This window comes from Tenebrio molitor, chromosome 1, assembly GCF_963966145.1.
Source record: "Tenebrio molitor chromosome 1, icTenMoli1.1, whole genome shotgun sequence".
NCBI lineage: Eukaryota > Metazoa > Arthropoda > Insecta > Coleoptera > Tenebrionidae > Tenebrio > Tenebrio molitor.
In genome coordinates this window covers 17140264-17168184 of record NC_091046.1, presented here as the reverse complement: position 1 = coordinate 17168184, position 27921 = coordinate 17140264, and the positions used below count along the sequence as shown (strand labels likewise).

The following is a 27921-nucleotide window of genomic DNA, read 5'->3' as shown; positions in this document are numbered from 1 at the left end:
GGGTAAAAACTAGTTTAGTATAAAATCCAAAAATTAAATCAAACTGGGTAGGTTACATTTAAAAAAAACCTTTAGTGTTTTTTTAATATTGGGACACCCTGTATATATACCGCAATATTTTCCGAATATGGAGTAGAAAAAAGGCAAAGTTGATATCTTTAATAACAAACAAATTATGGAGCTTTTTCGCAACTCCGGGACACTTGTATACTTATAATCATTTAGAACAATTTATTATAGAATTTTTCGTATCCCACCTCCAATTATTTATACTTCCAGTAATTTTATCGGCATATAAAAAAGTAGCCATCACATTAAGGTTAATATTCATTCTGACACATAAAATAATTATCCTAATTTAAAGGAAATCAACTCAACTATACTCGTATTAGATTTATGGATTTATCGTCTAAATATACAGTACTGTCACGGTTCGAAAATCCCGTTCCGTTTGTTTCCTCGTTTTTGCGGATTTGGCCGGAGTGGAAGGCCCAAGGGTTCCACTAATGCTTGGGGATGTTCGAACACCTCGAAAGTAACCCTAAAAGTAACCAACTCAGTAAACTTTTGCTCACAGTTAGGCCGAGAGTAACCGCATGTTACCGCAACTGTTTCGTTCGTGTCCCTTTTTCTTCCCAATCCCTATTCATCCCGTTCGCTTGTCGTTGATCCTTCTTTCCACCTTGCCTTCTCTTTGAGTTTTCTTGTTGGTTTCTCATGTTTGACACCAGCTGATGAAGTGATGACGATGAGGCAGCTGGAATGGTGCCCTTTGTTGGAGCGGACCGTCCAATTTGTTTACGACGCTGCTTCCAATAATTCTGCCGACATTTACCTGCTGTGTCGGTACGTCGGCGTCGGTGGGCTCTCACACAGTTGGAAAAGTCCCGTCATCTGGTACATCTGTCACATCTTGTAAAAGCCCACCAGCGTACCACCCCTTATTGAGAGGGGAGACGAATTCACTTTTCTCCATTTTCGTTAGTTTTAAATTAGTTGATAAGTAAATGTAAAGAAGGAAACCATTATGTCTTAATACAGTTTTACACTAAAGTATCTATCCTTCTTTGAATGACGGTCCACATTGTGCGAACTCCCTACGCGTTAAGAGAAAACATTTTCGGACACGTAACTGGCGTATCATCGTTCGAGCTCCTGGGTATGGAACATCCGTCATACTTCGTAGGAGGCAACGTCGAACGAAACAATCTTTTCCTCACAATTTCAGCGGGACGGTAGCTACATACCGTCGGGTTTGTCAGGCTGCGAACCTTGGCCCTCATGCCAGAAAAATTTCGATCTTTCCTATCTTCTTCTCTCTTTACGACCTAGAGTTTATCGGAGTTGGGTAAGTCATCTGAACGTATACCGTTAACTTACCTTTCCCTTTTCTCTTTGTACTCCAACTCGATAAATTCCCTTCGCCTTTTCGACCCTCGACATTTTTTTTTCTTCCCTTGGTGGATTCCTCAGTCCCACCTGCTTCATCCCTTCACGGTTCTCTTCATCTCACGGAACACCTGGAGAAAACTTCTCCTGTGTAAAGAAATAGACAAAATAAAACTTTTATTCTAGTAACATTTTTTAGTATGTGTTATAATTAGCTCTGTAACTAAATAGCGCCAGACAAAATAGCGCTGGACAAAATAACAGCGACAAAATAGCGCTACAACAAAACAGCGTTAGTCAAAATAGCGCAAGTTGAAAACAGCGTTGGTCAATTCAGCGCAAGACAAAACAGCGTTAGTCAAAATAGCGCAAGTTGAAAACAGCTTTATGTGGTACCATTGTGATGACAAAAAACGACTACAGTTAACTTGGGACGCCCCTGAGATGTTTTGAAAATTTAGGCTGATTGAACGTACCTACCGAGATTTGTCAAAGTTTGTCAACCACAATATTTAAAATTTTCGAATCCGTGAAAATAAACCCGTCCGCAACACAGTGCTAGTGCTAACACCCAGTTCGGCAGCAATGTTTCTAATGGTACCACCATCATGTATTCGGGTTTGCAGAATGTTTTTTTTTTTAATCTGTTAATTGCGGAATATTTCAATTGCCAAAATGACGTTATTGAAATTAATTCAAATTTGTAGTGTAGTCGTTTTTAATGATCACGATAGTATTTACCTACCTACTACAAAACTACAGGGAAATATTGTTAACTTTATTTCCAAAACACAACGTAAACCACAACAATTATAATTACAATGAAGGATTAAGTGCAACCGAAACCAAATAATCCTCTACGTTTCTAAAGGCATAGTTTTCAGCCAGAACTTTAAGCCTACTTCTTAGCTGCACGTACTTGCAGTTGGGTTTTTTTGGTTCTCTGATACCAGCGCGGTACCGCGAAAGTTTCTGTAAAACTTTGTTCTTTCTTTAAATGCATCAGTAACTTGGATACACAGGGGTGATGACAATCTAAACTTTTCTGAAATCAATTGTGCCATGCTTCCACAGAATTATTTGTTTTAGGCAAGTCACTTCGAATTCTGTCATACATATTCCAAATGTTAATTTCAAATCTTGGTCGTACATTGAGAATTCTTCTACCAACATAGTAATTTTCCCAATAATCTATTAACGGTTTCAGTTCGTCCGGAAAATTTTCAGTAATAATTTCGAAAGCAAATTGTACATCCTTTACAGGAACATAACTTAATGCTAATAACATCTTACATTTTTTTCTTGGGTCCACATTTTCTCTGTAGCATTCCACTAAATGGAATTTTATTTATTTATTTTTTTTATTCGTTTAGTTAACGGTCAGGACTATTTACATCAACATTTTTTTATACCTGTTTGTCTTCGCATTTGTATTTACGAATTTATCTTTACCATCATTATTACCACATTACCACCCACTTGTATTTTTTTTTCATCGGGGAACATCAAACAATAATTTATTTTGTTATATTTCACAATCAATTTTTCATTTTTCATTATTAATCAACATCACTGTATTTTAAATTTTGTATTAGGGAATTCATTTTAATTAAATTGGTCAACTCGGACACATTTGTTTTATTTCGGGTATCATTGGATCCGGATACTCCCGTCATTTTAGGTTAGGCTGATTCGTTTTCCAAGATTGAGCTACCGGCGACAATTATTGCCAACAGCCGACCCAAACGAAACAAGGTTGAGAAATTATTGTGGCAACTTAACAAAAAGTGAGAAACATTATAATTATTAATCAACTTAAGTATATACGAGTACATAACATTTTTGGTTTACAATACAAAAATTTTCGATAATAATGCGGAATCTGGAAAAGTGCCCCGAATGGTTGCAGCGTTTCCACGTTGAATAGCAAGGGAAATCCCCTCGAAATGGAATTTCTTTTGCTTGTTTTACACGGTCAAAGAAATTGATGAATTTTTTGACCTTGAATTTATTGTTGCGTGTAATACACAAAATTGTCGTGAATAAATTGACGACAGTAAATTGATGAATAAATTGTCAAAATAGAACCAGCTCTAATTTTTCGTAAATTTTTTGGAGAATTCTACACTCGCGAGCAAAGAAATCGACCCACCTCACACTTTTGAATTTGAATGCATTTTTTTAAGTCGGTAGGAATCAGATTTAAACAAATAATATGTCGTTTGAAAGACCGTTTATTAACGTTTTAAATGATTTTAAATTTTCTCAGATTCCTTTTGTTTTCTCAAGTGTAGAGCCTTAAAACAGAAGTTATCGCTATTTGTTGGGTAGCGGACATGTGCATGCCCTAACTTCTACGGCAATAAAATTAAGTCTCTGCAGGAAATTTTTATTACATTTGTTGACATTTGACATTAGCAGCCCCATTAGCCACATTATCCGTGAATATAATGGATACCACACCTGAGGTAGCTGCCCAAGTCGTTGCTTGCATACAACTTGGGCATAGTCAGCGATTTGTTGCTCAATAACTGAATCTGAGCCGATCAACAGTTCGACGGGTGTACCAGCGATTTCAAGACACTGGTTCCTTCAATCGGAGACCAGGAACAGGTAGACGTCGGTATACATCGGAGAGAGATGACCGCTTCATTGTATCAACATCGTTGAGGAACCGTCGACTGAATGCTGTTCAAATTCAACGGCAGCTCTGTGATGTCCGAGGGGTGGCTGTTAGTGAGTGGACAGTGAGGCAAAACTGCAGGAGGCGAACCTGACACCTCGCAGACCTGCAACTGGTCCAAAGCTGACTGCAGCTCATCGACAAGCACGGCTTCGTTTCGCACGCGAGCATCTAAATTGGATCTTAGACCATTGGATGTCTCTTCTGTTCTCCGATGAGACCGGATATGTCTCAACGGCAACGATGGAAGAGGACGAGTGTACCGGCGACCCAGAGAACGATTTGCCCAGTGCTGCATCGATGAACGTGTCAGTTATGGCGGTGGTTCCTGTATGATCTGGGGTGGGATATCTGTATAAGGGCGAACTGAACCTGTATTCATCGTTGGGGCAGCACATGGTCGCAATAGAAGGAGTTTAACAGCTGCAAGGTATGTCGAAGAGATTTTGGCAGACCATGTGATGCCCTATGCTGGGTTTGTGGGCGACCAATTCATGTTAATGCATGACAATGCAAAGCCACACACTGCGAGAATCACCAGAGAGTGGGACTTCGAGTTTTAGAGTGGCCAGCATGTAGCCCCGACCTAAACCCCATCGAACATCTGTGGGACGAGCTCAAGAGAAGAGTTCGAGCCAGAGTTCCTGTTGCTACGTCCATCCCAGAACTGATGATGGTTGCAGTGGAAGAAGAGTGGCATAACATTCCACAAGAAAGAATAGTAAATTTGATTAGGTCAATGCCCAATCGCATGCAAGGCAAGCTGTTGTTAGAGCGGGGGGGCGTAATACGCGGTACTAAAATTAAAGAATTGTTGCTATAGTCTTGTTTAATTTCATTTTAAGGCGCTATACTTGAGAAGACATAAGCAATTATCAGAGAATATAGGCTCATTGAAAACGTTAAGAAACAGTCTTTCAAACGACATATGATTTGTTTAAATCTGATTCCTGCCCACTGAAAAAAAATGCATTCAAATTTGTGTGTGTGGGTGGGTCGATTTCTTTGCTCGCAAGTGTAGTTACATTGCGGTTTATAAATTTGTACCAGCTTTAGTGTGAAGGGTTTCAAAGGCTAAACCTATATATGTATAAACCATTCACGATTATTTCAAATTCGGACTATCTATAAAAATCTGACATTTTAGTTGGCAGTATTGTGATTTGTCTTAATAAATCTATTTTAGGTTATAATTCAATCGAACACTGCTCCCAAGTTGCTACATTTTTTAAATAATTGAACGCATTAGGAACAATAATCGTAAAATTGTAATTGAAATGAAACATACATATTTGTAGGGCAGTTCTGGGTAAATTCTTATTAACTAAATTAATGACGGAATTAACAACAATGCGAATATTTCAAAACGAAACGTCATATGACCTGACGCCAATCTAACAAAAAAATATCGCGGCCTCCTGCGTGTTTAAAATAATCGTGAACGGCATATAGAGTGCATTTCAACGAGAGGTACACAGGCGTGGCTACCGAGATGCGCCAGATGTAGGGGAAGGGCGACCCAAAATCGAGTGCATTGGCGTAGTCCAGTTTTATTTTCGTTCTTACTTTCATAACACAGAAAATATCAGATTTTCACAACCGGGAGTTGTATGATATAAAAAAGAAGACGGTAAAGAACAATAACCTGGCTGTGATTTGCGACAAAATGGCGATAAATCAGCTGTTGGAATGAAATTCCCTAAAAAGTACAAACTAACGCCGCTACTGTCTAGGTAAGCCACGCCACCATAGACCGAAACAGATTTCTGCGCAAGTTTATAGACGTATACCTCTCGTTGAAAAGCACTCTAGTTTGACGAAATAATGGAACTATATTTGCTATGTTTGCGTTTGCAAGCCATTCAGCGGCAAAACCTGAGACTTCAGATGTTTTATTTATTTATTTATTTATTTATTTATTTATTTATTTATTTATTTATTTATTTATTTATTTATTTATTTATTTATTTATTTATTTATTTATTTATTGCAAAATTTGTTTCCTTTTTCAACAATATTGAAATTTCTGCCATTATTTTCTATTTTTAAAGTATTTTTAATAAATTTATACAATTTTACTTTTCTAATAAAGCGCGCGCCCACTTTTTATACATTTTAAGGGGTGTACGAAATGTTGCTTGGCAATATTCCATCAATTATTTCAAAACGTGACTGCTTAACAACAAAATCTAATTTTTTCGTTGGATCAGACGAGCGATTTTGTTTGTGTAGACACCTATTTTTGAATGTTTAAAAATTTAATAATAATTGCACTTCATTTTCAATAAAGGAAACATGTGCTAAAATTGCATTTTTTAACTTGAGGTAATTTTATTATCACTAATTGAATCTTCACCATGTTCATCTTCACCATCTGCTTTTTAAATTTCATAAAAATCCGTTGGCAAATAACCGAGATATTAGGCTCAAAAATCTTAGGTAGGACACCTGTAGGCACTACTACTGCAACTGTTGTTAATGAGTTAATGTTATCATATCACCTATAACTTCTTGCATTGTTGAACTTCACTCAGCCGGGATTCGTATACATAAATACAGTACCTATGTTATTGAAATGCGTTAAGAAAATTTAAACGGTGATAGAACTCATCAAAACAAATTAGTTTTCTATTTACCATTTTTTCGAAAAATCTTTCTAAACCCATATAAAATTTTAATTAGTTTGATCGTAAATTCTAGTACCCGCCAATGTCGCCGTGCGTACATTAAAAGCGAAAGAAGATAAAAACTTAGATAGTCAAGCAAAAACCAATTCTTTATTCGTAGTAAGTGAGAGTGACATTGAAGTTACGCACCACACTTGATCAAGGGCACTAACCTTTAAATTAAATGTTCGAAATGACGCCCTCCGTAATCAACGCACGCTCTTGTGTGCCCTTCGAGCCACAGAAGCTTGAGTTCTCATCAACATGTCATAATTTTATCGAATTGCGTCGGTGTCAACTGGAGTCTCATACACAATCTGTTTTAAATGGCCCCATAAAAAAAGTCACAAGGGTTTAAGTCCGGTGAATGAGCTGGCGATAAAACTGGTCAATTACGACCTATTGAAGACGCCATTGACAAAATGCAATTCGACGTGGTGGAGCTTCGGATTTTAAGTGTTGGATGCGTTGAAGATAAGGATGTAATCCCTGTTCGTGCAGCGTTCTCCAAATTCTAAAACTGGAAACGTCAATTCATAATGCAAGTCGTCGGCAACAAACATTCGGTTTTTCGTCAACAGGACAGGACAGGACTAAAAGTCCCATAATCCCTTAAATGTTGGACAGCATTCACAAAGGTACGTGGACAAGGAACTAGGCGACCGGGAAATCTCTTCATGTACCTACATACAAACGCCTGGTTGCACCAGCATTTGATAAAGCTTCCCCGTAGATGAGCACCATGTCTGTTAACTCCGGATTAGTGTACTTCACCATTTTAAACGATAATTACCGGAAATTCGCTTTCTAATAAATTGTAAACACGGCCGCATGCAGGTGAAGGACGTGACTAAATTGTGTCAGTAAGTTTTTGCAAGACCTATCCGCCTGGGTTTTTGCCGTATTTACTTTTTTTGCGTTAACGTTTTTCGTACGAAGCCGTTGTTCTTTCACCGTCCCATCCATAAACGACTCGATGACACGGAATACGGTGAAAATAAATTCGAACTTAAATTTGAGTTTTCGAAAAAATGGTAAATAGAAAAGTTTTGATGAGTTCTATCACCGTTTAAATTTTCCTAACGCATTTCAATAACACGCTGCATAGGCGAGTATGTATTACCCATCCTGTCTAGATGCAATAGTTATTTATGTATTAAGGGCATAATCAGGAGATTATGGCACGTGGGAATGTTTAAAGCCCGAGGTACGAGGGCTTTTAAATTCCCGAGGGCCATAATCAACAATTATGCCCGTGGTACATGCAACGTTTTATTCGATTTTATAATTTCTAAAAGATTCAAACAAATATTTAGTACTCGTTAAAGGAAATCAACTAAAAGTTGTGTCCATGCAAATTTAGTTAGCTATTTTGATGTTGTTAGGTTACTGTGTATACATGGTGTTAGGGAATGGTCTCCCAAGAATTTCAGGATGAATTTATCAGGGAAATGTGGTCGAAAACCTTTATATCGCTTTTGGATAAATTGAACCGTTTTCTGAGAATAAAATTGTTCCCTGCTGTTTTGGGACTGCTGAAATATTGCTTTGTGCACGAAAAAATCTTGCATGTTTCGATTTAAAAATGATTGTTTGGTAACGATTTGAAATTTACTACTGTCAAAGTCTACTCTTTGACTTGATCTATCTTTTATCCGTCGCCTGCAAAGATTACAATAATTGTTTACAACGCTAGAATATTCTATCGAGGAGTAGGCAGAAATGCATTTTGTGTATGGGGAATGTAACGGAAATGCCAATGCTGCTGTCCGAAGGTATGCTTATGTAATGACAAACGGAGGACATTTTAAGCATTTATTATGAATGTTTTCAATACAAATACATAAATAAAGTTTTCAAATCACTTCAGAGGTTGATCGAGATGTGGTATCTCAAATGAAGCTGCATAAATAATTTCAGTTCATTGCAACAATAAAAGGGGACTCAAGGAATCTAGATAAATATTTCGAATATAATTATTGATTTTGTCAATAAAAAAATTCTGTCCTGGTAGTTTTTGATGATCTATTATCCAAGGGAAATATTTAAAACCGAAACGTCATTGTGACAGTAGGTACTCGATAAAATCTGACATGAGGCATTGTTCTTTTTGATTGCTAAGCAATTGACTTTTATTACAAAATGTTAACTATTTTTTTAATTATCACAACAATAAAATGGTGCAAAAGCTCTCAAACAGTGGGGCACTATTTATATTTTTATTTTTAAGAAAACCATTCATTCATGTTAGGAAAAAATGGTATTTAGGTTTTCGACCACATTTTCCCTCACAAACTCACCCTGAAATTCTTGGAAGACCATTCCCTAACACCCTGTATAATCTATGATTTTCTTTAATCAAATAATGTTTGATACCATTGTTTGAATAATTAAACCAACCGTTTCTTGGCAGATTTTTGACAAATCTGGGCCATAAAGGCCAATTTATGCTCTCATTTGGGGACGTATAAAGACGATTATTGACGAACTAAAGTTATGGGTCACGTCATTTGTTCTGTCAAAACTGGTCCCAATCAAAGTATTGTGAAATTAAATTTGTTTAATTATTTTGAGAAAAAAAGCTAAGTTGCACTAAACAAATACGAAAAGGCAAATTAACAATAATTGGGGATATGTCATGGATGCTAAAGTTTCCCATAAGCCTTGTCCTTTACCGAAAAAACATCCGCCACTGCTTCTACAACTTTGTACTTTTCGTACTTTCATTTCCATTATCTCCATGAGTAATTTCTTTTATTTTGTTGAAAGCCTTTAAAATGTGCTGGTTCGTCTGCTGGCTTATTGATGCTTTACTCCGTTTTGGAAATTCATTCATTTTGGCAGTGACAATTGACAATTTAAATCATTGCCAACTGTCTAATTTTCATTTATTTTGTAAAAAAATCTAACAAAAAAAAGTCCCAGTTAGTTCGTCATTACAAAAATGAATGCATTATAGGTACAAAGTTTCATTACAACCAAGTTTTCCCTACAACTTTTTTGATATATTTACGACAGACATTTTTTTTGATGTAAATTTCAAATTTGAAGTATACCAGAAGTCACAAATACGGTCAAAACTTCTTGATAAGTAAGTGGAACAATATTCTTAAAATAAAATCAATGACACCTATTTATTTACTTTGTTTTATATTTATTTTCTGTTACATATTTCTAACCTGTACCTAACTGTAATCTGGGAAATACCAGAATACCTCAGCTAGGTAGGACACATTTAAAGAACTATTTTATTGCTGATTGTTTAAGTAAAAGAAATATGTTGCGACCTTGTTAAATTGGTGAAGCAAAATTTACTTTAAATTTGATAATATTAGTTATAATGAATTCTATTCAACTCTTGTTTACAATTCTACAAAGGAAATGGCTCATAATAAAATGTATTATCATTTTATTTACAAATTCTTTGATGCTATTATTCAAACTGAATACACACCGAACATGCATGTCATAGATAAAAGTTTTATCGATTTTAGTTACTTGGACTATGATAAAATCTAACCTTGATATGATTTCAGTTGGACGTAACATGTAGCTAGCGATTGTATTGATATGTACGTACTCGTACATACATATGTACTTTAGAGCAAATGTTGTCGCGGGACAACTGATGTAAAGAGCGTAAAATGTAGACGCAGGTTGTATTATCTATTAATTAATATCAGATACTTATACTCGTATTATTTGTTTTGGATATTTTGCAACATATGAAAACATATAAATTTTATTTGACATGAAATAATATTTCTCTAGAAAAATCAGCATAGTAAGTATATAAAATTCATTTTATGATATTATTTCATTTTTAGACTGAATTATAGAGATACATACGAGTAGATGTACAGGGTTATTATAAATGATTGTAGTCGAAGCAGGCCATCCCATGTTATGAAATTTTTGTCGCTGTCACTGTCATTTTTTAGGTGAAAAGTGCGGTGATGAGAGTTTTATTTATTTTTTTTTTAATTAACGATTGAATCCAAAAATATTGTGTTGTTTTGCAACCAATTCTAGAAATATTGAGTTGTTTTGCACCCAGTTTAACTCCTGTGTGTGAACGGTGTGTACTCACTTATTTATATGGAGCGGCAACCATAAATTTTACATTCAGTTTTTACGCCTACTTGAACTACAATAATTTATAATAACTCTGTATATTCATTTATCTACGGCTGCTTGGATAAGACCTTATAACCACATTAATTTATAGTCATTTGAATTGCGTAATGTAAGTTCATTATCCGATTAGTTTCATTACGTAACGCATTTTTGTTTAGAAGCAAACAGCCAAAATTTATTGAAAGGCAACAATACAAAAGAAAAACTACTTATTGTAATAGTTATTTACGTATAGAGGGCCGAAAGATTATAACTTTACGCCCGTGGACGACGAAGGAGGGCCCTTATTCGTCCAAAGGCGTAAAGATCTTTCGGCCTGAGGTACCTACAACGATTTACGCACAACTGCCCATCAATGTTAATGACAAATTTTAAATTTGCTTTGGTTTACAGCCCTCCGGGCCTGTAAAGTTACTTTACCGCCCCCCAGATATAAAATTGAAGTTTCGTTCATGGTAACTAAGATGTAAACCAACTTTTGTAATACAGTTGTGCGTAAGTAGGTACTATCGCGGCCATCCAAAAGTGAACGTTTTGTTTTTACAGTTTGATTTTTACTTTAAATCATAGGCGTCCTAAAATGTCAAAGTTTGACACTAGCGATAAAAAAATTATTGAAACTATTTTTTTTAAATGCCACATCTCACTACGATGCAGACAGCTAGGGCTATTACAAAGCTAGAAGAAAATTGGTCGTTGGCTGCTATGGCGAGAGAATTACATTGCAGTAAGACTTGCATCTTCAATATAAAGAGGGGTTGGCAAGAAAACAGGCTTGAGAGGCCAATGCGAATAGGTGTTGGAAAGGTTTCTTTACTAAAGTTTACTTTCACTTTAATAATGTATTAATTACTTCTCAGTCTCATTTTTATTATTACAACTTTTTATTATTAAAATAGTAACGCCTGCTGCACGAACGCCAATGAATACAGCCTGATTTAATCTAACGAAAAATACGGAAATTTTCTCAAGCTATCGTTCACTTTTGGATGGCCGCGATTGTACATATTAATCACAGAGTTCTTGCATTTTGTTCGCCCAGTTGCCGACATCGACTTCGTTTCGGTCTTCAATCTCTGCGCTTGGCACAAAAAGAATCGCTTCCACTTTTAATGATAATCTACTTCTTCGTTGCTCGCACATGAGACCACTTTGTAATACACGTCATACTGGAAAAACGACGCAAACTGCAGTGACACCTCCAGAGACGCTCGTCTCTTGCACTCCAGGTTGTTTTCGAAACAGGATCACACACGTTTCCGTTCCAGGTCCTGGTACTTTTCTCACTTGACGTCAGGGTAACCCCAACGTACATGCAGAGCTGCAGGAGTAACTGTATGTACAGGGCCTTTCACAACTCGCGCCCTAGACAAAAAGCGCACCTGCCGACGACAACAAGTTGTCAAAAATAGAAATAAAGAATTTACTACTGCTTTCATAACTCAGTTACAAGACTTATAATTCTACCAATCCCAGAAGGGCATCTCGGGGTGTGATGTTGTTTTAACCAAATTAAGCCAGTTGCTAGGTTTCAAAAATAATACCATCAGCTACAAAAAAATGTTTGTGTTACTGTAATTTTGACACTATTAGATTTGACTTTTCATTCTCAACAAATTTAGGTTAACAATCTGAAATGTTAGAGCTGTCATTACATTGCAAGTTCACATGTCTACTGCTTAAGCAAAGCCTATGGCGATTCTAGGAGATGCTTGGAGTGTAGCGACTCCACGGATCTGAGCTGAGCCACCAGTGTCGGATCTGACAATAAATCAGTTACAGAGGCTCTGATGCGCCGGAGTCCGTTAAGGGTGTCCGTTATGAGCAGGAGCGGCCGTTATGAATGACTAAATAACTATAGCAACGTAGATCTAAACTTTATTTTTCAAGTTTTTTACAATTGGTACAATAATTAATGTTTAATGTTATGGGACACACCTTGAACTAATCGAAATCCGTACGCCACTAGCAGATGTAGACGAGATCCAAGATGATGTTTCACAATTTTAACACTAACACAAGCGCTATTTTGCAAGCAATAACGATGACCTCACTTCCGGACGTTGGGAATATCTTGATTTCGATTTTTTTTGGTTTCATTCATTTATTTTCAACGGAAAGTTAAGCGTTGAACAAATCTGACAAACAACATTGAAACAATTTTTTTCACAAACAACGGTTGACATGACGACGTCCTCCGCACACTTATTAATCATTCGGTTTTTTCGATGGTGTTGAAAAAAATGTATTTCAAAAAGATAATTGTGAACGAATCGTAGAGATATTACAAAAACTATTGTACAATACACGTCCGTTAGGGCCTTTACAGCCTCCTTAGTATTATTCGACTCGCTCTGCGAGCTCGTCTTACAAAATCTCTGGCTTGGCCGTAAAGGCTATCCTAACGGACTTCTACTGTAAAATACATACAATAGTACATAACACGTGGGCTAAAACATATTACAGGAACCTCGGGTGTGATTACAGATGAACTGGGACTAACGCCCTCGTCATCTCCAATCTTCACACTCGAGTCCTGTAATATTGCTTTTATTCCACTAATTATGTAAATAACTATTATACAGAATTATACATACAGGAGCATTAAAAGTTCAAATCCTAAATATCGACATACACTGACATTTAGAACTAACTTTCCCAAAACTGTGATAACATAAAATCCAAATAAATTAGAACTTCCTGAAACTTGCGTGAACCCCATCAACCTTTGAACTGTGACCTTCAAATTAAATTATTGTGCAACACCAGGTGAATGAAACGCTAACAATAAAGTAATACAAAAGTACGTAGCACTCGGTAATAGTCTCTTAATGACTTTCACTAAACCGCTCGTTTGATCTCACCTCGCACCTGTTAATTATTGAAAAAAGTTGTAATAAATTTTCCCAAATAATCAACTGCTGACAAAAGAAAACTTCGCAACTAATTTTAACGCTACTTTTAATTTATGTATAATTAATTTGAGGAACAAATAATACTTTATTGTTATTTGTAATTGAATATTATTCTAGTGATATGCATACCCACCTATAGACAAGAAAAGAATGCAGACGACCTATAGACAAGAAAAGAATGCAGTCTTAAAAGTTAGGTTAGCGATTTTGAGAACGTTGAAATCTTGATTTTCATAAAGGTGTACATTATGTGTGACCTGTCGGTTGTAAAACAATCATAGGGAGCTCCAATCGTATTGACAAACTAGAGTAAATGTTCGAAATGTCTGCCTTCAGCTTCCAAACATAATGCTACTCTCTTCGCTTCATGTTTTCAAATGACCTTCGCAAAGTCGGGACATCAATTAAATTGCAGTTATCAGTAATTATTTGAATTAATTCGGGAATTGCGCCAGATCTGTTTTTGAACACGTTGTTTTTCAGGTATGGAAAAACAAAATAATCAAAGCAAGTTGTTGGTAAGTGACTTGAAAGTCCGGAATGACAGTTACTATTGTAATTAATGACATCTGATGACATTTGAATTAAATTTTTACGTGGTGCCAACTGAAGTGTATTAATCATGGCCATCTCGATTTTTTTATTTTCGATCGCACGGTACAAAGTGTCTATAATACCGAGTGACTATAAATGATTGAAAATTATTTTGTTATGTTGGTAACACATTTGAAATCTTTAGTAGGCAACATCGTTGGCATGACACACGTAATTTTTAAAATTGAAACAAACGTCAAAAAAATCTAAATCGACAATGTACTTCGTGACGTAACCTAACCTAAGTAGAAATGATTGACAGATGAACCACGAGAAGACTTGCACTACCAACTGCATCAGTGTTGTCAATCCACTATTTTCCTTCAATCATTTATAGTCACTCGGTAGTATATCTGTTACGCCCAAACATCGAAAGCGCTCAGTGAGCGAAAAAAACAGCCACAACGCGTTGCGAACCGTGCTGAACGACCAAATACCGAAATCTGATCATTTTTCGCATTGTGGTCGTTCTTTCTGAACACGACGCGTTGTAGTTAATACTAAAACGGCCACAACGCGTTCTGGATTATTTACGACGCTCATAAACCGATCTTTCTTGTTCAGACTAGTCACTAGTCAGTGTTTTGACGACTGCGTTTGAGTAAAGTTCTATTTGTTGATGAGCGAAATCAAGTAAAATTTTGAAGTGTGAAGTGTGTGAAGTTAGCGGAAAACAATATGAGGGAAGCATTTAATGAAAAAATTAAAAATATCGTTGATAATAGCAACGAGCGAAGTGATTATTTTACGAATGAACGGTATGAAGAGATCGTCCATGAGGTGAATGAAGCAAAACGTTTGAGAGACAGCAAAATGTCATTGTCATCCAAACAGTATAGAAGGCTGAAGAGGTACGATATAATAATAATTGGGGCATATGAAAAATTAATTGAAAAGACCAGAGAAACACAAGATGAACATTTTCGATATTTTTGTAAAACGGATGATCTTTTTCACATTATTGAATCTGCTCACATAGCAACTGGACATAAACGAACAAGAGGTACTTACCTAAACACTATTATTATAAAATATACCTAATGAATTATTTTTTTTAGTTATGGAGGCTGAAATTAACAAAAAATACTGCAACGTCACTAGAACAGCTATACAGATCTATTTGTCTCTCTGCGAGCAATGTCAAGGAAAGAAGAAAATGAAGAAGAAGGGGTTAGTTGTTGCACCAATCCTATCAAATCACATGAATTCCCGATGTCAAATAGACTTGATCGATATGCAGACCGAGCCAGACCGAGACTATATCGCTTCATATTGAACTATCAGGATCATCTTACCAAATTTACAATTCTAAAACCACTTAAAACGAAAACAGCTGAAGAAGTCGCATATAATGTAATGGACATATTTTGCATTTTCTGTGCTCCATTTATACTTCAAAGCGACAACGGAAGAGAGTTTTCTAATAAAATAATAGAAGCTTTTAAGGATCTGTGGCCAGGTCTCAAACTTGTACACGGTAAGCCCCGCCATTCACAAAGCCAGGGATCGGTAGAACGATCCAATCAGGACGTGAGAGATATGTTGGTGGCATGGATGCTTGACAATAAAACCAAACAATGATCAGAGGGTTTACGGTTAATTCAAAGCAAAAAAAATCGTGCCCTGCATGAAGGAATTAAAAAAAGTCCTTACGAGGCAATGTTTGGTAGCAAGCAAAGAATCGGTCTGGCATATTCTTCCCTGGAAAGGGAAACATATGAAATTTTGGACAGCGAAGAAGATTTAGAAAGAATCTTGGATGGGATGGTATCCGGAACAGACCAAGAAAGGGAAGAAAATGTGGAAATGGAAGAAAATATGGAAAGAGTGCAGGAGCCAGTGCGCTAGCATGTTCCATTTGCGAAGATTTTGGAATCATTCATCCATGTAAAAAATGCGGTTTAAAAGTTCACATGAAGTGTGGTGTTGAAATTGAAGGTCAAGTTGTATGCAGCCTTTGCAGCAGACGTGATGCAATCCTAGAGCAACGCGAAAATGCTAAAGTCGGATTGATGAAGCAAGCTGAAAAAATGTTAGCTTTGTCCCGTGAAAAACTACCTCCTGCTGAGATCGGTCAAAATGTCGTAGTGAAAGTTCCGGATGTCGACAGAAGACGGCTTGCCCCTAGAAGTGTTGTAGCTGTAGTTCTAAGCGTTAATGAATCCAGCTTGTACAAGTTGGGAACCAAAGAAAGAAAGACTTTATAGTCGAAATGAATTCACTTTCGCTGATTCTAATTTTATAAACTCATCGGATGTTCCGAGTTCTTCATTAAATTTGAGAAAAGCTTCAGCACTTTCGTCTGGGTCAAAACAAGGATTTGTCATGTGCCATTGCAAACGTATTGTAACACTAAAAAGTGCAACTGTAGGGCCAATGAGGTATTGTGCAATTTTAAATGCCACAATAGTAGTGCCTGCAAGAACAAATGAATACCAATTTTCAATTTTACTTCTTAACTACCTGCTGTTCATTTAGTTAGTATTCCATTTTTTATAGTTTCCTGTTAAAATAAACATATTTAAACAAAAATATTTTCAATTATTATTTTTGTCAATCTATGTAGTTAAATTTCAAAAGCACGATCGGTTTATGAGCGTTGTGAATAATCCAGAACGCGTTGTGGCCGTTTTAGCATTAACTACAACGCGTCGTGGTCAGAAAAAACGACCACAACGCGAAAAATGATCAGATTTCGATATTTGTTCGTTCAGCACCGTCCGCAACGCGTTGTGGATGTTTTTTTCGCTCACTGAGCGGTTTCGATGTTTGGGCGTAACATATCGTTATACGAGTTGCACAAGACAGTCTATTGTCGAACGAGAGGGTTTAAAGCACGACGAACGCAGTGAGGAGGAACGAGTTCGACAACATGTCTTGTGAAACGAGTGTAACATGCTATTTTTTCTACTTCGGCTTTATTAATTTAATTTTTTTTAATATGAAATATTTAATTATCTAGTGACATTTATTTTAATGGAATTGGGTTGGTATTGACGAAGCAATGTCACTTCATTGAAAATTAAATTTCAAATTGTCTTCCAAATGTTACAATACTAATCTACCCCCTTAATAGGGCGTATTATTTTGATCCAAAACATGGATTTAGGTTCAAATGACATCGCATTTAACACTGAAATTTACTATCAATACCAACCCCACATTCAATAATCACTAGAAACGATGCTATAAAATTGATCTTTGTGAAACTGTTTTCGGTGTCACAAAATGCTCATTGTGACACCGAAGTAGAAAAAAGAACATATGTTACGGCCTAAACACGAAATGCTGGCGTTATCAATAATAGCCGGCCAATGTTAATGCTGGCCAAGCTCTTCGATGATCTCGATAATACATATTTTGAGTTTGGGCCGACCAATATTAATAATGGCTACTTAGATCTGGCCAAAATTGAAATAAAACAAAATACCGGATAATTAAACCCCGTGAATCTAATTACTATTGTAATATTGCAAAACAAAGCTTACCTTTCTTAGCCGATAGAATGTCTATTTTACTATTAAACTTTGCTTTCACATTTTCCATTTTATCATCACTTGTAGAGGTCTTCGATGTCCTCATGAGCTATGAGTCATGTCTGCGCAAACAACGAATATCGGTCTCAAGTAGGCGCTACAAATCGATCGGAAAACATCGTCATTTATTACGTTAGTTTTGTCTTTCTCTCTCTCTCTCGTCTATTTCTATGTATTGGGCGAATCAAAATGGTTGTGGATAAATATGGCAACTGTGTACGGAACTTTATGTGGCAACTGTATGGGTGGGGTAGAGCTGATATTTGTATGACATTTCATAAGCGTGCATTTGATTTTTTATACCATTGCACATTGCTGTGACAATTTTCAAAATTGCGCAACTATGAGCTGTCAAAGAAATGTCAACTCTCTCGTACCCACAAAGTTGCCACATAAATTTTCGTACCTACATAGTTGCGATATTTATTCATAATCATTTTGAATCATCCAATATTTGAATTTTAAAGTAGTCGACGTTTTCAGTTTTCATTTACATATTGTTCACTGGTTTATCGCTCCGCCTTCGCGCTTCTATTTCCAAAGTCACAGCCCATGAGAAACAACACCTCTAACTGTGTAACTGCTTTAACTCAAAAAGTACCTACATACACCATGTGCACGAAGTAGACACAATTCGATTCTTTATAGAAATTACCGAATCACGTGCGTCGTTACGCATAATGGCCGGCCTAAACTCGAAATACTACAGGCGGTACAATTTTGTCAGGTTTAGGCAACCTGAATTGGCACTCTAGAATTGGCCGATTCGGAAAATGGCCGGACAATACTGATAATGATCAATTTCGAGCTTGGGCCGTAACACATATATCAAGAGTCCTGTGGAACTCGAGTATATTTGATTTTTGCCGCTCTATAGCATATAGTGGTACAATCGCGGCCATCCAAAAGTGAACGATAGCGTGCGAAAATTTCCGTATTTTTCATTAGATTAAATCAGGCTGTATTCATTGGCGTTCGTGCAGCAGACGTTACTATTTTAATAATAAAAAGTTGTAATAAATAATGTTTAATAAAAATGAGGCTGAGAAGTAATTAATACATTATTAAAATGAACGTAAACTCTAGTAAAGAAACCTTTCCAACACCTATTCGTATTGGCCTCTCAAGCCTGTTTTCTTGCCAACAACTCTTTATATTGAAGATGCAAGACTTACTGCAATGTAATTCTCTCGCCACAGCAGCCAACGACCAATTTTCTTCTAGCTTTTCAATAGCCCTAGCTGTCTGAATCGGAGTAAGATGTAGCATTTAAAAAAAAATGTTTCAATAATTTTTTTAACGCTAGTGTCAAACTTTGACATTTTAGGACGGCTATGATGTATTAAAAAAAAACGTTCACTTTTGGATGGCCGCGATAGTACTATGCCGTCCAAAAAATTTTGGCCATCATTGTCTGTCTATTAAAAAAAAAAAATTGTAATCCGTACTTTATTGTCATCATGATTACCGTCTTGATTATGAACGTTATTTTTTGGGTGGTAAATTTCAAAACTCAAAATTATTTTGTCATTTCTACTACACAGAACGTTTGCCTCGCGTTATCTATGTACGATTGCTCTAATTTTGTTTATTTATGTCCGATTTTTGGAATATTTGAGCTTCAAACAGTTTAGATTGATTGTCAAAATGACAAGAATCGAAAGTGGGGGTACGATTCCTAAAGGTTTATTTACACTTTACTTGAATGTCAAGAAAGTGACGGTCAAAATTTTTTGGCCGCCATAGTACCAGATAGAAAAACAGAGGTTATATCGGGCGTTCAAATGAAATCCTGGGCTGAGTAGGTGTTGAAAAAATTAAACCGTTCAGAACAGTGTAAAGTTTGAATTTCCTGCCGTTTGATACGAAAGACATTTGTTTATGTTTAATCGGGACATAATTGAACATGTTTGTTTTCAGCAAAGGGTGCCCTTAGATATTTGCTTCGAGAATAGGAATCGTTAAGTTATTCTATTTTTAATGTAAAACATTGCAAAGAGAGAAAAAAAGAAAGATTTTTTTGGCTTTAAATTTTAGGTTAGCTGTCAACATACTCCAATTAATCTACGCTTTAAAAAAGCACACCAATTGACGGTTTCCAACGCCTTCCCAGCCCAGGATTTCATTTGAACGCGCGATAGCTTGTCTCAATTCTAAATTTCCGTCACCTGTTGGATTATGTTGGCAAAATAAAATTATTTCTAAATTGGGGATTCTTATAACCAAAGTTGGCAATATAATTATTTTGTAAACATGATTCGAAAACATTAAAATTTAGTTCATAACTTTATTTTGCTTTTAGAATTTTATTTTCTACCTATTCACTTGCTGCATTTAAAAAAAGGGTTTTCATCCTTTTTCTTTATTCTAAAATTTTGAGTTGTAAAAACGGAAATTGACAGAGAACCTAACAAATACCGAGTGACTATAAATGATTGAAGGAAAATAGTGGATTGGCAACACTGATGCAGTTGGTAGTGCAAGTCTTCTCGTGGATCATCTGTCAATCATTTCTATTTAGGTTAGGTTAAGTCACGAAGTACATTGTCGATTTAGATTTTTTTGACGTTTGTTTCAATTTTAAAAATTGGGTGTGTCATGCCAACGATGTTGCCAACTAAAGATTTCAAATGTGTGACCAATATAACAAAATAATTTTCAATCATTTATAGTCACTCGGTACAATCTGAGACATTTTTCACCAAACAGTGTTGCCGGTTGTATTTCCAACGTAGAATACAGTGTTGGTGGAAATTTAGAATTGAAACGGACTATATGTAACTCCATTAATGCAAGTTTTTCGATTTTTTACAATAAAAGAAATTTCTGTTAGATACAGGGTTATTCACGTAAGATGACGAGCCTGCCAGGTAAAAATACACGGCGTCCGTCAGTTCGACCACGCTAATGAGATAGCGTTAATCCGACCCTTCAGTTCGACCACGACCTCGCTGCCGAGGGATTAGGAGATTAAACCAGTGATTCTTAGAAAATTATAATTACAGTAACAGGTGCTAGAAAATGGCAGATTTGCTTATTATCTTTAGTCAAGATCTAGGGATATTATTGAAAAAGATACCAAAATAATTTCAAAAATATATCAGATTTTATTGCATTTTATGAAAATAACATTTTTACAGTAAGTTAAAATACATTTACAGAATAATACAACTGTACAGAATGATTGGTAATATAGGAATAATTGGATACTTATTCTAAATTTAAATGTAAACAATCTACGGTAAATACTAGAAAGATAATTTTTTAACAAAATGTAATCTACTCAAATTTCCTGATTTATATAATTCAATTGTCGTTTTAATAAGTTCTTGCTTTTTCTTGGTGTTACATCTAAGTTTCTTTACACTACGTTGAGCAGAATTAATTTTAACATAGGTTTCTGCTTGAAAATTGAGCAAAATATCTAAAAAGGCAAAAATATTTGGATGCGAAGAATAAAAGTTGCTGTTGAATTTATTGTGAAAAGATTCACATTAATTAGTTGTTCGGTGCATGGAATCTGTAGTAGAAGCTCACATACTTGAAGGAAAAATCGATTCATCATCAATGTAGTTTTCTACTACGTAGTCACAGAATTGTGTAATTCTGTGGTCTAAGGGAATCTGAGAATATAATTCATCAGAAAAAAAATCTCCAATTTCTACAGGTTCCAGAAAGTGCATTCCGAAGAACAAAACAACCTCAAAAAAGCACCAACATCTGAATTTTTATTTTTATAATCAGATACTAAACCTAAACTTTGAGTTTTCCTGTAAGTACTATTGCGGCCAAAAAATTTCGTCCGTCACTTTCAAGGCCCTGACATGAAGTGTAAACTACCCTTAAGCACCAATAACCTCGCTTTGTTATCGTTATTGTCATTTTGACAATCTGTCATTCAGTCCATCAGTTCAAATTTTGTGAATACAAAGGACAAGTTCCACTCTTACAAAATTACCACACGACCGCTAGTCGCTAGTGGCACTAGAGACTAGAGGCAGACTTGCGGCTATTTTTGGATTAAAGTACCAAACAGAGAACCGTGGAAATTACACGAGTATGCCGTAGTTTTTAAAAAATCAAACGAAAAACATTAAGGCAAAGACAAGGAAATGAAACATTTATTTTTGTTTAAGTAATTAGATAAATCAAAAGATAAAATGAATGAAGTTTAAAATCAATACTTGGTCATTGCTCCATTGGCGTCAATAACTCGTCTTACACGACGCGAGATGGAGAGGCATAAATCTCTGTGATAATTCCTATGTAATGATTGCCATGCATTAGTAATCGCAGTCAAAAGTTCTGCCCTATTCCGAATCACTTGTCGTTGTTGCAAATTACGAACCAAAAATCTGGACTGCGACTTGGCCAATCAAGAACGTTTATGCTACCATTCTGCTACCCTATGTGCTGAATGCATTGAACAATTGTCTTGTTGAAATATGAAGTTAAAATTCGGAAAAATTCTTGAAACTAAAGGCATCATCACGTCTTCAAGAATCCTAACATAAACATCACTGTTGAGCCGATCTTCTAGAGACAACATTAGCCCAGGTCTATCTACTAAAATCCATGCCCATATGTTTGCCGAAAATCGACCGCTCCTTTCCGTTGTATTTGCTTGTATTTACCCCTTCAACAGCCGTTATAAAAGGGCTATTGCGTAATCTATTGAGAAGCATATTATCTTCTTCTGCAGTAAATGTGCTAGGCCTCCCTGAGCCTTGGCGTCTTTCAATAGTTCCATTCCATTTTGTCTCCATTTCTGAAGAATGGACGAAATTGTACTTTTAGGTATACGAAGGTCCATCGAAATCTGAGCTTGGGACATTCCTCTTTGTGCAAGAGTTACTATTTTGATTTTATTAAAATTTGATACCGATGGCATTTTGCTTGACTTTCAAAAGTGACAAGTAAAAACATCAATCATAATGACAATAAGGAATGGACTACACCGATTTTTTTGAAATGACGGAAAAATGACGGCCGAAATTTTTTGGCCGCCATAGTACCAGGACTGACACAGATGAAATCTGCAGCCTGTGATTTCGGTTTCAGGCCACACTAATAAATAATGAACATGCACTATGAATTGCTTGCTCAAAGTCGATAACAATCTTTGAAGGTTTAAAAACTAATTCATCAGATTCAGACCTTTCGATGATTTTTTTAAATAGCTCCGCGTAAGTGACAGTTCTCTTGTCAGGTAATAAACAAAATACAACGGGTATGTAATAACCATTTCTAAAAGCTTGAATTGTAAACATTTGACAAAAAAACTTTGTACAGAACTGAAAATTTCCATCCATGTAAATTGTGTCGCTAGAGCACAGAAAATGTAAATTTCTAAAAGTCGAAAAAACTATGATGCCATTTTCATTATCGGAAATGCTTAAAAACTCTTCGTTCTTATTTGTTTTTGTATGAATTTTTTGGATTGCTTCGAACACCTCATTTCGATTTTTCGGTAGAGTGGGAAGTACATTTTTCCGGGCAATATATATATTTCTCCGAATACAGTCTAAATCTTTGCACCCCATCTCCTCTGTTAGATTGTTGTCCTGCAAAAAATTACACATTGGTTATAGAAAGTATAATACCATAATAATTAAACCTTAGTGGTTATTACAGTGTCAATAATAAAATAGAATATCATGATATGAGTTCTATAGGAAGGAGACATTTTGTCACACGCATGGTTTTAGAACACGATGAACTTGTGAGTGTGAGGAGTGCCCTAAAGAAGTAAATGCGACAAAATGCCATAGAAAACAAGTATCGTATAGTATTTTTTCAAAATTTAGGGTACCTACTTTTCGGCATTTGGTTAGAACGTAGTTATTATCCAATAAGTACACATCAAAATATGAGTAGAAAAATAATATTTATAAACACTGAAGCTTTGTTGGTCTGTCATATAAATCATCCACGGCCTTTCTTTTGAGGTGATTGCTGACGATTTGTCTGTTTAATGTAATGTCAGCTTCATGGTTGTGTTGAAAATTAGATTCCATTATTGTTGTTTCATCATTCCCCGTATAAATTTTAGAACTACACGTTCTTTGAACACATCGCCAACGTATTTTTACACATTTGAACACGTGAGCTTTTCCAAATTTGTAGTTGTTTACAACTAACAATTTTTTACCCTTTTCACTTAATATACTTTGAGGTTCCATTTTGAAAACTTAAAACACCACCACTGAAGCGCAAACTGTTGTCTCCACAAACTGACAAAATTAACAACTAAACATACAAAATCAGAGGGGTATTTATATGGACGGACGATTTATTTAACTGGTCCTAATTACCGTAATTAGGACCCACCCCTTTCGTGGTCCAACTGAAGGGTGGGATTAAACTTGCCAGGGGAGGATGGGAGGATTATCCAGGTATCCGTGGTCGAACTGACGGTCGTCCTTAAAAATTAAATCAGGAATCCAAGTAGGTATTCTATTCATTTGAAAGGTATATCTGTCGTTGCATTTTTCGTTCATATTTAGTATTTGAAAAGGTTTTCGAACGATGACAGAACCGATATGATCCATTACTTTTATGATTGCTTATTATTGTTATTAAATCATATTTTGTTGAGAGAGATTTTTTTGTCAGAACTTGACATTCATTAGGCTGACGTTAAAAGCTGTATATGTTTTATGCGCATTGTGATTGTGACGGATAATGTGAAGGTAAAAGGTGTAAAAGCGTAAGATTTAAACAGCTGATCCGTGATCCGTTACAGGGTGTTAGGGAATGGTCCCCCAGGAATTTCAGGGTGAGTTTATGAGGGAAAATGTGGTCGAAAACCTTAATACCATTTTTTCCTAACATGAATGGTTTTCTTAAAAATAAAAATTTTAAATAGTGCTCCACTGTTTGGGAGCTTTTGCACCATTTTATTGTTGTGATAATTAAATAAATAGTTAACATTTTGTAATGAAAGTCAATTGCTTAGCAATCAAAAACAACAATGTCAGATTTTATCGAGTACCTACTGTCACAATGACGTTTCGGTTTTAAATACTTCCCTTGGATAATAGATCAGCAAAAACTACCAGGACTGCATTTTTTATTGATAAAATTCTAAATAATTATCTAGATTCACCACAACCTTGAGGTAAGTCCCCTTTTATTGCTGCAATGAACTGAAATTATTTGTGCAGCTTCATTTGTGATACCACATCTCGATCAACCTCTAAAGTGATTTGAAATCTAGCACTGACCCTAATAAGATTCGTTAATTTCTGTGTAACTTTATTTATTTGTATTGGTATTGAAAACATTCATAATAAATGCTTAAAATATCCTCCGATTGTCATTACATAAGCATACCTTCGGACAGCAGCATTGGCATTTCCGCTACATTCCCCATACACAAAATGCATATCTGCATAGTCCTCGATAGAATATTCTGGCGTTGTAAACTAGGTATTGTAATCATTGCAGGCGACGGATAAAAGATAGATCAAGTCAAAGTGTAGACTTTCACAGTAGTAAATTTCAAATCGTTACCAAGCAATCATTTTTAAATCGAAACATGCAAGATTTTTTCGTGCACAAAGCAATATTTCAGCAGTCCCAAAACAACAGGGAACAATTTTATTTTCAGAAAATGGTTCAATTTATCCAAAAGCGGTATAAAGGTTTTCGACCACATTTTCCCAAATAAACTCACCCTGAAATTCTTGGGAGACCATTCCCTAACACCCTGTATAGTACCTTCTCAATCCACAGTTCAACGCCTATTTCGACGCCAAATTTAAAAAAAAAAGCACCCGTTATAGGGATCGAGATTGGTTTGTGAATTGTCTTTTGGGTTGCATTTTTACCTGGTCAGGCTCGTCATGTTACACAGGTTATTCTAAATGATTGTAGTCGAAGTAGGCCATGCCCATGTTAATACACTTTTGCCGCTTTCATGTGAACTGTCAGTTTTGTCGCTATCACTGTCATTTTTTAGGTGAAAAGTGCGGTGATGAGATTTTTATTTATTTTTGTTAAATTAACGATTGAATCCAGAAATATTGAGTTGTTTTGCACCCAATTTAACTCCCGAGTGTGAACGGTGTGTAGTCACTTATTCACATCATTTTGATGTTTTTTTATGTGGAGCGGCAACCATAAATTTTACATTCAGTTTTCACGCCTACTTCGACTACAATCATTTAGAATAACCCTGTATATAGGACAGACATGCCATTTTATATCTTTTTATTTACACTCTGTTGTCTGAAGAAGACAATATGATCAGTGATTAGTTTCAATTAGTACCTAAAACCTACTCAATGGTCTGACAATTCACATTTTTATTATAAACTATCAAAACTTAACTTCTGCAGACACCATACAATGAAGATTTGGGGTACCGAAATTGTTAAAAGTGGTCCCCATTATATCCTAATTTGTTTCTTTTTATTCATAAAAATATTCTGCAGCATCTGCTGATCTACAGGGTGTTTCTGAAATACGTGTGTTAATTTTAACCAGTGAAAGGACTCGCCAATTTATGAAACTTTTCTCTATAACATTTTGTTAAATTCGTAAAAGTATTCCAAGATTTTTTTGCCCCACATTTTTTACCAAACGAGTAGTTTTGTGTGATTAACTAGTTTCTATTTATTGTAACCATGAGAATCTAAATTTTGATTATTTATTTTTTTCTATAACAATGGAACTTTTTAACAAAGCTCTGTTTCTATCACAACAGAAAATTTTTGCCCTTACCCATAGGCGGGTATACACTTTGAGAGTTAATTTATTCCAAATTTTAAATCAATTTGTATTGCTTTTTCGTAAAAATGTTATAGAGAAAAGTTCCATGATTTGGTGCGTTCTTCCACTGGTTAAAATTAACACACGTATTTCAGAAACACCCTGTATACTGTTCCAGAAGTTTGTTATTTCCTCCATAAGTTGCTTCAAAGTAATGAAGGTGTTTTGCTCTGGAGATAAAACCATTGCGGTGTACTGAAAAGATTGCTTATTACTTACTGTAAACGTATGAAAATAAATGTCTTACCTTCACGACTTCGTAATTTGCTTTTTGGTACCTATTCACAGTTCACACTTATGCGGAAAAACGTCTTAGTCTTGAGAGACTGTTGAAGAAAATCAGAAGCAAAACAACTAAGGCCGGTATTTATAGTCGGCAATTTAAGTCCTTGGGTATGTTGTACTCGTATTATAGTGAATACTTCGGCTAAACTCGTGAAAGTTAGACTTGAGTCTTACTTTAGTTTTGTTTGAGTGGTGTTGCCATGGTTACATGGCAGGCATAGTTACACCTGGTGACAGCTTGTTTTGAATTCTCTTGCAAAAAATGGAAACCGCTTACGGTTTAAAGGAGAAAATTCTGATGGCTTCTCTCATACGCGATATGGGAAAAGCAATAGAAAATAAAAAAACAGATGCAGTTTCGGAGAAACGAAAAAATAGTGCTTGGGAAAGGATTGCCACCCAGTACACTAGCCAACCAGAGAGTACCACAGTACGTACGACTTTTAACGTCGCAAGTGCTTTAAAGGCCCTTATAAAAGTGTTTCATACATAATTTTTTATACCTGCACTACAATCTGAAAATTATAACAAAACAAGTAAATTGAAATACCTTTTCCGAAATAATCTGTGTCATTAATCGTTGATATATAAATGGTCAATTGTTGTTTCGTTGCTATTATAAATTTTCTATAAATGTCTATTTATCATTGTTCAAAATGTAGGTGAATTTGTTGTTACCTAAGCAATCCTTAAAGCTTTAGTGTTTTAAAGGCCCATTTAGAATCTGTGTCTCTTACCCCCAATTTCATAATCAGCCTAAAGTTACTTGAACATTAAAGTTTACCATTTACCATAGAAACATATTGTTGCAACAATCCATTAAAGCCACTTTAAGCTAAAGTCGACTTTAAGTTTATTATGAAACTGGCCCTAATAGGTCTATTGTTGTATTCAATTTGGAGTCGTTTATGGCTATCTCTTAAAGCACTCGTAGTTGAATA

General features: G+C 35.6%; 1 protein-coding gene and 1 long non-coding RNA gene across 5 annotated transcripts in view; one reads left to right on the top strand and one right to left on the bottom strand.

Annotated features, from left to right (window-relative positions):
• Klp54D (Kinesin-like protein at 54D) overlaps positions 1-27921 on the top strand; it is a 115593-nt gene that overhangs the window by 62210 nt on the left and 25462 nt on the right. The window lies entirely within an intron of this gene.
• LOC138134177 (uncharacterized) lies at positions 261-18058 on the bottom strand. The gene is made up of 4 exons (XR_011160663.1): positions 17873-18058; positions 1381-1536; positions 604-1328; positions 261-541 (listed from the first exon to the last, which is right to left on the bottom strand). It is a non-coding gene; the product is annotated as an uncharacterized lncRNA (long non-coding RNA).